Source organism: Gossypium hirsutum, chromosome A11 (genome assembly GCF_007990345.1).
Source record: "Gossypium hirsutum isolate 1008001.06 chromosome A11, Gossypium_hirsutum_v2.1, whole genome shotgun sequence".
In the NCBI taxonomy this organism is placed as follows: Eukaryota; Viridiplantae; Streptophyta; class Magnoliopsida; order Malvales; family Malvaceae; genus Gossypium; species Gossypium hirsutum.
In genome coordinates this window covers 63447581-63458398 of record NC_053434.1, presented here as the reverse complement: position 1 = coordinate 63458398, position 10818 = coordinate 63447581, and the positions used below count along the sequence as shown (strand labels likewise).

Below are 10818 nucleotides of genomic sequence, written 5' to 3'. Positions count from 1 at the left end.
ATCGCACCTCATCACTGGATGTACCTGAGTAGAACCACACAAATCGTCAATCTTTTTATTTAAAAGTTCTACTTGGTTAGATAGCATAGTAACCGCGTCAAGGTTGAAAACACCGGCTGCTTTCGTTGGGTTTGTTCTCATAACTTTCCATTGATAGTTATTCAGTGACATCTTCTCAATAAATTCTTAAGCCACCTTAGGTGTCTTATTATTGATAGTTCCTCCAGCGGCTGCATCAATCATCTGCCAAGTCGAAGGATTCAGGCCATTATGGAACATTTGAACCTGTAGCCAAAGCGGTAACCCATGGTAAGGGCACCTTCTCAAAAGGTCTTTGTATCTCTCCCATGCATCGTAGAGTGTTTCTAAATCCATCTGCATAAAAGAAGAGATATCATTACATAATTTAGCCATTTTAGCCGGTGGAAAATATTTTTAAAAAAAATTTTGATCATTTGTTCCCAAGTAGTAATTGACCCTCGTGGTAACGAGTTTAACCACTATTTAGCTTTGTTCCTTAATGAAAAGGGAAACAACTGAAGACGTATGGCATCATCAAGAACACCATTGATTTTAAATGTATCGCATAGTTCCAAAAAGTTTGCCAAGTGAACGTTGGGATCTTCGTCCTAGAAACCATCAAACTGAACAAACTGTTGTATCATTTGAATTGTGTTAGGTTTCAGTTCAAAATTATTTGCAGCAATAGCTGGTCTAACTATACTTGACTCAATTCCTGTTAAATTAGGTTTAGCATAATCATACATAGTGCGCGGAGCAGGATTTTGATTAACAGCAATTGCAGGAGGTAGCGGATTTTCTTGGTTTTCAGCCATCTCCTCGGTTGGGGTTTGAGGATCGTCGTTTTGCTCGTTCACTGTGTATCTTAAGCTTCGCCTTATTTCTCTTTGATTTCTGCGAACTGTGCGATTGATCTCACTATCAAAAAGTAATGGTCCTGACGGGTTTCTTCTAGTCATAAACTATAAAAAAACTGCCAGAAGAAAATAAATGAATAATTAGAAAAGAAAATAAAAATTTAAATTGCAATAAAAGTAAAATGGCTAAAGTAATAAAAATTGAGTGTTCCTAATATCTTAATTCCCTGGTAACGGCGCCAAAAACTTGATACGTGAAATTCGTGACAGGTTTTAAATATTTATAATGAATCGTTCTTGAAACTAGCTATTATCACGATGAATGCAAGTGTACCTATCGAACAATAGTATATGTAACACCCCGAACCCGAGTCCGACACCGGAGTCGAACACGAGGTGTTAACAAACTTTGAAAAATTTCCAGACACTGTCCAATCTGTGTACTAGTCGTTTTAAAAATCATATCTTGAGCTTCACAACTCGAAAATCAGTTTTGTGATTTTTCCCTGAAACTAGACTCATATGCCCATCTACATATTTTTTTCTAGAATTTTTGATTGGGCCAATTAGTACAGTTTATTAGTTAAAGTCTCCCATGTTACAGGAATCGACTACCCTGACCTTTGCGCATTACGACTTGGATATCTCCTTGTACAGGGCTCCAATACTGATGCTGTTTATTTCTATAGAAACTAGACTCAGAAAGGAATCTATACATATATGGTATGACTCCTAATTATCTCTGGTTAATTTATAATCAATTTCAAAAGTCGGAACAAGGAACCCAGAACCCGTTCTGACCCTGTCTCACGAGAACCTTAATATCTCTTAACATACTGTCCATATGATTGTTTCGTTACTTTCCTATGAAAGTAGATTCTTCAATTTTTGTTTACATAATTTATTCACTATTTAATTCCATTCCTACTATTTTTAGTGATTTTCCAAATCTACGTCACTGATGCTGTCAGCATCTACCTTTAAGGTAGGCTTTACCTATTTCATGGTTCAACTAGCCCTTTTTGCATACATAGCACAATTTATGAAAGTGATTAACCATCCCCGTGGCCAATCCTTGTCAAGCATATCCACACTAAATGATTATAACATTATACTTAAACACATATAAGCCATTTTCACATGGCTATCCAAAACTTATACATCACATAAAGTACTCGAAAAACAACAATGGGTCGTCCTAAACATGCCATATCAAAATTCAACCAAAAGAGTACCCAAAAGAGCCTTTGATAGTGTGGGCGACTTCGACTTCAAGATCCCGAGTCCGATAGCTGGAGAACCAAAAATCTATAAAACAGAGGAGCAATGGAACGAAGTAAGCAATTTATGCTTAGTAAGTTTTGAGCAAGAAATTCCAGCATAACGAAAGCATAGCACACATTTAGCTAAACGGAATATTTCATAATACACAATTTTTCCGATATCAAACTTACTTCACAACGTTAACCCTTATGTACATACACAAAAGACCAACTTAGCCGAAGGCCGGTAGCTCGTTCATCAACTGAGCGAATATTTATTTGTAAGAGCTCGATTGAATTCAACACATACGTAACATATCCCAATATTGGGATGTTTTTCGAGTATTAGCTGAAATTTTACAGCAAGCTCATTCATTACCAAAATCACGTACCTTCGGAATTTAACCGGATATAGCTCCTCGTTCAAGTGCCTTCGGGACATAGCCCGGTTATAGTAACTCATACAATGCCTTCGGGACTTAACCCGGATTTTAAAACTCGCACGAATGCCTTCGGGACTTAACCCGGAATTAGTATCTCGCACAAAGGCCTTCGGGACTTGACCCGGAATTAATAACTCGCACAAATGCCTTCGGATCTTAGTCCGGATATAGTCACTTAGCACAAAGCCTTCGGGACTTAGCCCGGACAGCATTTAATTAATCATGCACATCTAACAATAATTCATGGCACATTCGTATTTCATTTTCATTTGCAAAACTCAAACACAAGGCACATATCATCCTTGCACATTCGGCTCAATAGCCACACATGGAGCATGATTTTCATTTGCTTAAAACATGATTTAATCACATCGTAATTTAAGCTCTCTTACTCAAGAACTTACCTCGGGTGTTGTCGAACGATTCTGCTAACTATTCGACCACTTTTTCCTTCCCTTTATCGAATCTATTTCCCCTTTGCTCTTGAGCTTAGCCTAGCTACATGCATGGCCGAACCTCTTCACCTTTCTTCTTCCTTCCTCCTTAAAATTATTGGCCAAGGATGAACCAAAGGATGAGAAATTTTTTTTTCTTTGTTTTTCTTTCTAGTTTCGGCAAGTATGAAGATGAGAAAAGGATGAACAAAAATTCTCTCCTTTCTTTTCTTTAGCTCACGGCAAAAGGGCGGAAAAGAAAACAAATACACACATTTTTCTTTTTTTTTTTTTGTATTCACCATACTCCTTTTCATTATTTAATTTCCATGCCCATTATTTTATTTTTTCCACCCATGATGCACCACCAAGACATGTCTATGACATGTCTTGGCCATCAAACTTGGTCTACCATGCTTGTCATGGCCGGCCACTACTAGTAGGGGGAATTTGACATGCAAGTCCCCCCTTTGTCCACATGCACTAATAGGCCCTCACACATTGACCTATCACATTTTAGAATTTTCTCACATAAGTCCTATTGACTAAATTCACATGCAATCAACCAAATCGAAGCTTGAAATTTTCACACATTCATAATTACATATTCTAGACAATAAGTATCACATTCAAACATTTCGGTGACTCGGTTTAGCGGTCCCGAAACCACTTCCCGACTAGGGTCAACTTTGGGCTGTCACAACTCTCCCCCACTTAAGAAATTTTCGTCCCCGAAAATCTTACCGGTAAATAGGTTTGGGTATCGTTCTTTCATCGAGCTCTCGGTCTCCCAAGTAGCTTCCTTGATCCTGTGTTTGAGCCATAACACCTTTACTAGCGGAACTCTTTTGTTTCGCAACTCCTTCACTTCACGAGCTAGGATACGCATCGGTTCTTCTTCATAGCTCATATCGTCTTGAATTTCAACCTCTGATGGGCTAATTATGTGCGATGGATCAGATCGATAGCGTCGAAGCATTGAAACATGAAAGACGTCGTGAATCTTTTCAAGCTCCGGGGGCAAAATCAATCTATACGCAACCGGACCAACTCGTTCGGAGATTTCGTACGGCCCAATGAATCTTGGGCTCAACTTGCCCTTACGGCCGAACCTGAGTATCTTTTTCCAAGGTGAAACCTTAAGGAACACTTTGTCTCCCACCTGATACTCGATGTCTTTTCGTTTCAAATCTGCGTACGACTTCTGACGATCCGTGGCTACCTTCAGACTTTCACGGATTACCTTTACTTTCATTTCAGCATCTTTAATCAAATCAACTCCGAAAATTTTACTTTCACCGAGCTCGGTCCAAAACAATGGTGTACGGCATTTACGACCGTACAAAGCCTCGTTAGGTGCCATCTTAATACTTGATTGAAAACTATTGTTGTAAGCGAATTCAATCAAAGGTAAATACCGTTCCCATGAACTACTGAACTCGAGGATGCAACATCTCAACATATCCTCAAGTATCTGAATTATCCGCTCGGATTGACCATCGGTTTGGGGGTGAAAAGCAGTGCTAAAATGCAGCTTGGTACCCAGAGCTTCTTGCAATTTCTTCCAAAATCGTGAGGTGAATCTCGGATCTCTATCCGACACGATAGAAACAGGTACCCCGTGTAATCTCACAATTTGATAAACGTACAATTCAGCTAGTTTATCCAATGAAAAATCCGTACGTACGGGGATGAAATGAGCCGACTTAGTCAGCCTATCAACAACAACCCAAATCGCATCCTTCTTACTTGCTAACAATGGCAGTCCAGACACAAAGTCCATTGTGACTCGATCCCACTTCCACTCGGGTATCATGATCGGCTGGAGTAATCCTGAAGGCACTTGATGTTCCACTTTCACTTGTTGACATATTAAACATCTCGAAACAAAGTCGGAGATGTCCCGTTTCATACCATGCCACCAAAATTGACGTTTCAAATCGTTGTACATTTTCGTACTCCCCGGGTGAATTGACATTCGGCTACAATGGGCTTCGTTCAGAATCATCGAAATGAGTTCCGAATTCCTTGGAACACACAAACGATTTCTGAACCTCAAACAATCATCATCATCAATTTGAAACTCTGATTCCTCGTTCGGAACACACTTAGCCCGTTTTGCAACCAATTCATCATCGACTTTCTGAGCTTCACGAATTTGGTGAGTCAATAATGGTTTAACTTTTAATTCAGCTACTAACACATTGTCTGGTAGAACAGAAAAATGCACGTTCATCGCTCGTAAAGCAAACAATGACTTCCGGCTTAAGGCATCCGCAACCACGTTAGCCATTCCCGGGTGGTAATCAATGACAAGCTCGTAATCTTTCAACAACTCAAGCCAACGTCTTTGTCGCGGATTCAAGTCTCGTTGAGTCATCAAATATTTGAGACTTTTGTGATCCTAAAATACATGGCACTTCTCACCAAACAGATAATGTCGCCATATTTTTAAAGCAAACACGATGGCAGCTAGTTCGAGATCATGGGTCGGATAATTCCTCTCGTGTGGCTTCAATTGTCTCGACGCATAGGCCACGACTCGACCTTCTTGCATCAATACGCAACCTAACCCAAGTAGGGATGCGTCACTATAAATGACAAACTCTTTACCTGATTCGGGTTGCACCAAAATTGGAGCTTCAGTCAAATGAGTTTTCAGTTGGTCGAAACTTTTCTGACATTTCTCCGTCCACTCGAACTTAACATCCTTTTGAAGTAGCTTCGTCATTGGTGTGGCTATCATCGAGAAACCTTTGACAAATCGTCGGTAATAACCGGCGAGCCCCAAAAAGCTCCGAACTTCAGTAATATTTCTCGGAGGTTTCCAGTCAAGTATGGCTGAAATTTTGTTCGGGTCAACTCGAATACCCGACGCGGATACCACATGACCCAAGAAGCTAACCTCTCTTAACCAGAACTCACACTTACTGAACTTAGCATATAACTGCTTATCCCGCAAAATTTGCAGCACTAGCCTCAGATGCTCAGCATGTTCGGTCTCATCTCTTGAATAGACCAAAATGTCATCAATGAACACAACTACGAACTGATCCAAATACGGTCTGAAGATCCGATTCATCAAATCCATAAATACTGCAGGGGCATTAGTGAGCCCAAACGGCATCACTAAGAATTCGTAGTGACCATATCTCGTTCTGAAGGCAGTTTTAGGAATATCTGAATCTCGAATTCGCAACTGATAATAGCCCGATCTCAAATCTATTTTTGAGAACACTGAGGCTCCCTTCAGTTGGTCGAACAAATCATCGATGTGCGGCAACGGATATTTGTTCTTTATCGTCACTTTATTCAGCTGACGATAGTCAATGCACAACCTCATGGTTCCATCCTTTTTCACGAACAATACTGGTGCACCCCAAGGTGAGAAACTTGGTCGAGCGAAACCTCTATCCGTCAGTTCTTGTAACTGAGCTTTCAACTCCTTTAACTCGGTTGGTGCCATACGATACGGAGCTATCGAAATCGGCGTAGTCCCAGGTACAAGCTCAATACCAAACTCTACCTCCCGAACAGGTGGTAAACCCGGTAATTCTTCCGAAAAAACATCCGGGTATTCACAAACCACCGGCACAGATTCGGGTTTCTTTTCTAATTCTTTGTCATCAAGTACATACGCAAGGTATGCTTCGCACCCTTTTCTTACATATTTCTGTGCCAACATTGCTGATATTACAGCTGGCATCCCCTCCAAGTCCGCAGACTCAATTCGGACTACTTCGGTATTTGCGCACCTCAAATCAATAGTCTTGCTCTTGCAATTCACAATCGCATCATGCGCGGTCAACCAATCCAAACCAAGGATAACATCAAATTCATCAAACGGCAAAAGCATCAAGTCCGCCGGAAACCAGGAACCTCGAATTTCCAGGGGACATTTCTTACACACTTTGTCGACAAGCATGTAATGACCCAAGGGATTTGACACCCGAATTACGAACTCAGTAGACTTAATAGGTAAAGTCTTACTGGATGCTAAGGTTTCACATATGTAAGAATGAGTAGAACCAGGGTCAATCAAAGCAATTACATTAGTATCAAAGAGAGTGAATGTACCGGTAATAACATCAGGCGAAGAAGCATCCTCGCGGGCACGTATAGCATAAGCTCTAGCAGGCGCACGAGCTTCGGATCTGGTTATATCATCTCTAGATCCTCTCTGACCACCACCAGTATTGCTCGCATTTCCAGATGGTCTACCCCGAGCAGTGGTAGCACCCGGTCTCCCACTCGGATTTACATTCTGTTCCGACAACCTCGGGCAATCTTTAATGAAGTGGTCAACTGATCCGCATTTGTAACAGGAGCGGTCAGGGAATCTACAACTCCCCGAATGCCATTTACCGCAATATCGGCATTTCGTTCTGTCTCGACGTTCATTCCCAACACTGGCGACTGAAGTGCCTCGTGTACCTACAAGGGGTCAATCACGATCTCGTCTAAAAAAACCCGAAGTGCCTCTAAACTGGCTCGCATCATCCCGAAATCTCTTCGATGCCTGTTGAAGAGACCTTCCCGAGGATCTTTTACGAAACTCTCCAGTTCCCTCATCAACTCTTTGCTTTTCTTTTCTAAGCTCTTCGGCTTTACAAGCTCGTTCGACAAGTACCACGAACTCTCGTATTTCAAGAACGCCAACGAACATTTTTATATCTTCATTCAGCCCATCCTCGAAGCGTTTACACATAATAGCTTCGGACGAAACACATTCCCGAGCGTATTTGCTAAGTCTAACAAATTTTCGCTCGTAATCAGTAACCGACATGGAGCCTTGCTTAAGCTCAAGAAATTCCTTCCGTTTTTGATCAACAAACCTCTGACTGATATACTTTTTCCGAAACTCAGTTTGGAAAAACTCCCAAGTTACTTGCTCTCGGGGCACAACGGAAGTCAGAGTACTCCACCAATAGTAGGCAGAATCACGTAGCAAGGAGATAGCACACTTTAGGCATTCATCGGGTGTACAAGATAGCTCATCGAGTACCCGGATAGTGTTGTCCAGCCAAAATTCAGCTTGCTCGGCATCATCGCTATCCATAGCCTTAAATTCAGTAGCCCCATGTTTTCGGATTCTGTCAATTGGGGGCTTATTTGACCTTATTTGGTCAGTTACCGGTGGTATTGTAGGTGCGGGGGTAGTATTTGTCGGGAATGGAGGTTGTGGAACAGCCATATTAGTTCGAATGTATTGGTTGAACCAATCATTCATCACGCTATAGAATGCTTGTCTAGCTTCATCATTCGGATTACTAGCATTAGGTTGAGAGTCTGCCGGCACTGTCCCTTGTGCGGGAGCAGGCGCTACACTCTCAAGATCATCAGCTACCTCTCAGTCACGATCGGGGTCCATTACTATAAATAAACACATTTACAATTGTCAGAAATCACCACACTATCAAGTAATCACATAAAATGGCATGTATAGCTAGACCCAAAACATTACGGTAGTCCTAGAATCGACTAAACCTGGCTCTGATACCAACAAAATGTAACACCCCGAACCCGAGTCCGACACTGGAGTCGAACACGAGGTGTTAACAAACTTTGAAAAATTTCCAGACACTGCCCAATCTGTGTACTAGTCGCTTTAAAAATCATATCTTGAGCTTCACAACTCGAAAATCAGTTTCGTGATTTTTCCCTGAAACTAAACTCATATGCCCATCTACATATTTTTTTCTAGAATTTTTGATCGGGCCAATTAGTACAGTTTATTAGTTAAAGTCTCCCATGTTACAGGAATCGACTACCCTGACCTTTGCGCATTACGACTTGGATATCTCCTTGTACAGGGCTCCAATACTGATGCTGTTTGTTTCTATAGAAACTAGACTCAGAGAGGAATCTATACATATATGGTATGACTCCTAATTATCTCTGGTTAATTTATAATCAATTTCCAAAGTTGGAACAAGGAACCCAGAACCCGTTCTGACCCTGTCTCACGAGAACCTTAATATCTCTTAACATACTATCCGTATGATTGTTTCGTTACTTTCCTATGAAAGTAGATTCTTCAGGGTTTGTTTACATAATTTATTCACTATTTAATTCCATTCCTACTATTTTTAGTGATTTTCCAAATCTACATCACTGATGCTGTCAGCATCTACCTTTAAGGTAGGCTTTACCTATTTCATGGTTCAACTAGCCCTTTTTGCATACATAGCACAATTTATGAAAGTGATTAACCATCCCCGTGGCCAATCCTTGTCAAGCATATCCACACTAAATGATTATAACATTATACTTAAACACATATAAGCCATTTTCACATGGCTATCCAAAACTTATACATCACATAAAGTACTCGAAAAACAACAATGGGTCGTCCTAAACATGCCATATCAAAATTCAACCAAAAGAGTACCCAAAAGAGCCTTTGATAGTGTGGGCGACTTCGACTTCAAGATCCCAGTCCGATAGCTGGAGAACCAAAAATCTATAAAACAGAGGAGCAATGGAACGAAGTAAGCAATTTATGCTTAGTAAGTTTTGAGCAAGAAATTCCAGCATAACGAAAGCATAGCACACATTTAGCTAAACGGAATATTTCATAATACACAATTTTTCCGATATCAAACTTACTTCACAACGTTAACCCTTATGTACATACACAAAAGACCAACTTAGCCGAAGGCCGGTAGCTCGTTCATCAACTGAGCGAATATTTATTTGTAAGAGCTCGATTGAATTCAACACATACGTAACATATCCCAATATTGGGATGTTTTTCGAGTATTAGCTGAAATTTTACAGCAAGCTCATTCATTACCAAAATCACGTACCTTCGGAATTTAACCGGATATAGCTCCTCGTTCAAGTGCCTTCGGGACATAGCCCGGTTATAGTAACTCATACAATGCCTTCGAGACTTAACCCGGATTTTAAAACTCGCACGAATGCCTTCGGGACTTAACCCGGAATTAGTATCTCGCACAAAGGCCTTCGGGACTTGACCCGGAATTAATAACTCGCACAAATGCCTTCGGATCTTAGTCCGGATATAGTCACTTAGCACAAAGCCTTCGGGACTTAGCCCGGACAGCATTCAATTAATCATGCACATCTAACAATAATTCATGGCACATTCGTATTTCATTTTCATTTGCAAAACTCAAACACAAGGCACATATCATCCTTGCACATTCGGCTCAATAGCCACACATAGAGCATGATTTTCATTTGCTTAAAACATGATTTAATCACATCGTAATTTAAGCTCTCTTACTCAAGAACTTACCTCGGGTGTTGTCGAACGATTCCGCTAACTATTCGACCACTTTTTCCTTCCCTTTATCGGATCTATTTCCCCTTTGTTCTTGAGCTTAGCCTAGCTACATGCATGGCCGAACCTCTTCACCTTTCTTCTTCCTTCCTCCTTAAAATTATTGGCCAAGGATGAACCAAAGGATGAGAAATTTTTTTTTCTTTGTTTTTCTTTCTAGTTTCGGCAAGTATGAAGATGAGAAAAGGATGAACAAAAATTCTCTCCTTTCTTTTCTTTAGCTCACGGTAAAAGGGGGGAAAAGAAAACAACTACACACATTTTTCTTTTTTTTTTTTGTATTCACCGTACTCCTTTTCATTATTTAATTTCCATGCCCATTATTTTATTTTTTCCACCCATGATGCACCAACAAGACATGTCTATGACATGTCTTGGCCATCAAACTTGGTCTACCATGCTTGTCATGGCCGGCCACTACTAGTAGGGGGAATTTGACATGCAAGTCCCCCCTTTGTCCACATGTACTAATAGGTCCTCACACATTGACCT

The 10818-nt window shown here is 40.7% G+C and overlaps 1 non-coding gene across 1 annotated transcript; it reads left to right on the top strand.

Moving 5' to 3' along the window:
• Positions 1 to 301: 301 nt before the first annotated feature.
• LOC121210760 (small nucleolar RNA R71) lies at positions 302 to 408 on the top strand. Its single transcript, XR_005905875.1, has one exon. It is a non-coding gene; the product is annotated as a small nucleolar RNA R71 (small nucleolar RNA).
• The last annotated feature ends 10410 nt before the right edge of the window (positions 409 to 10818 follow it).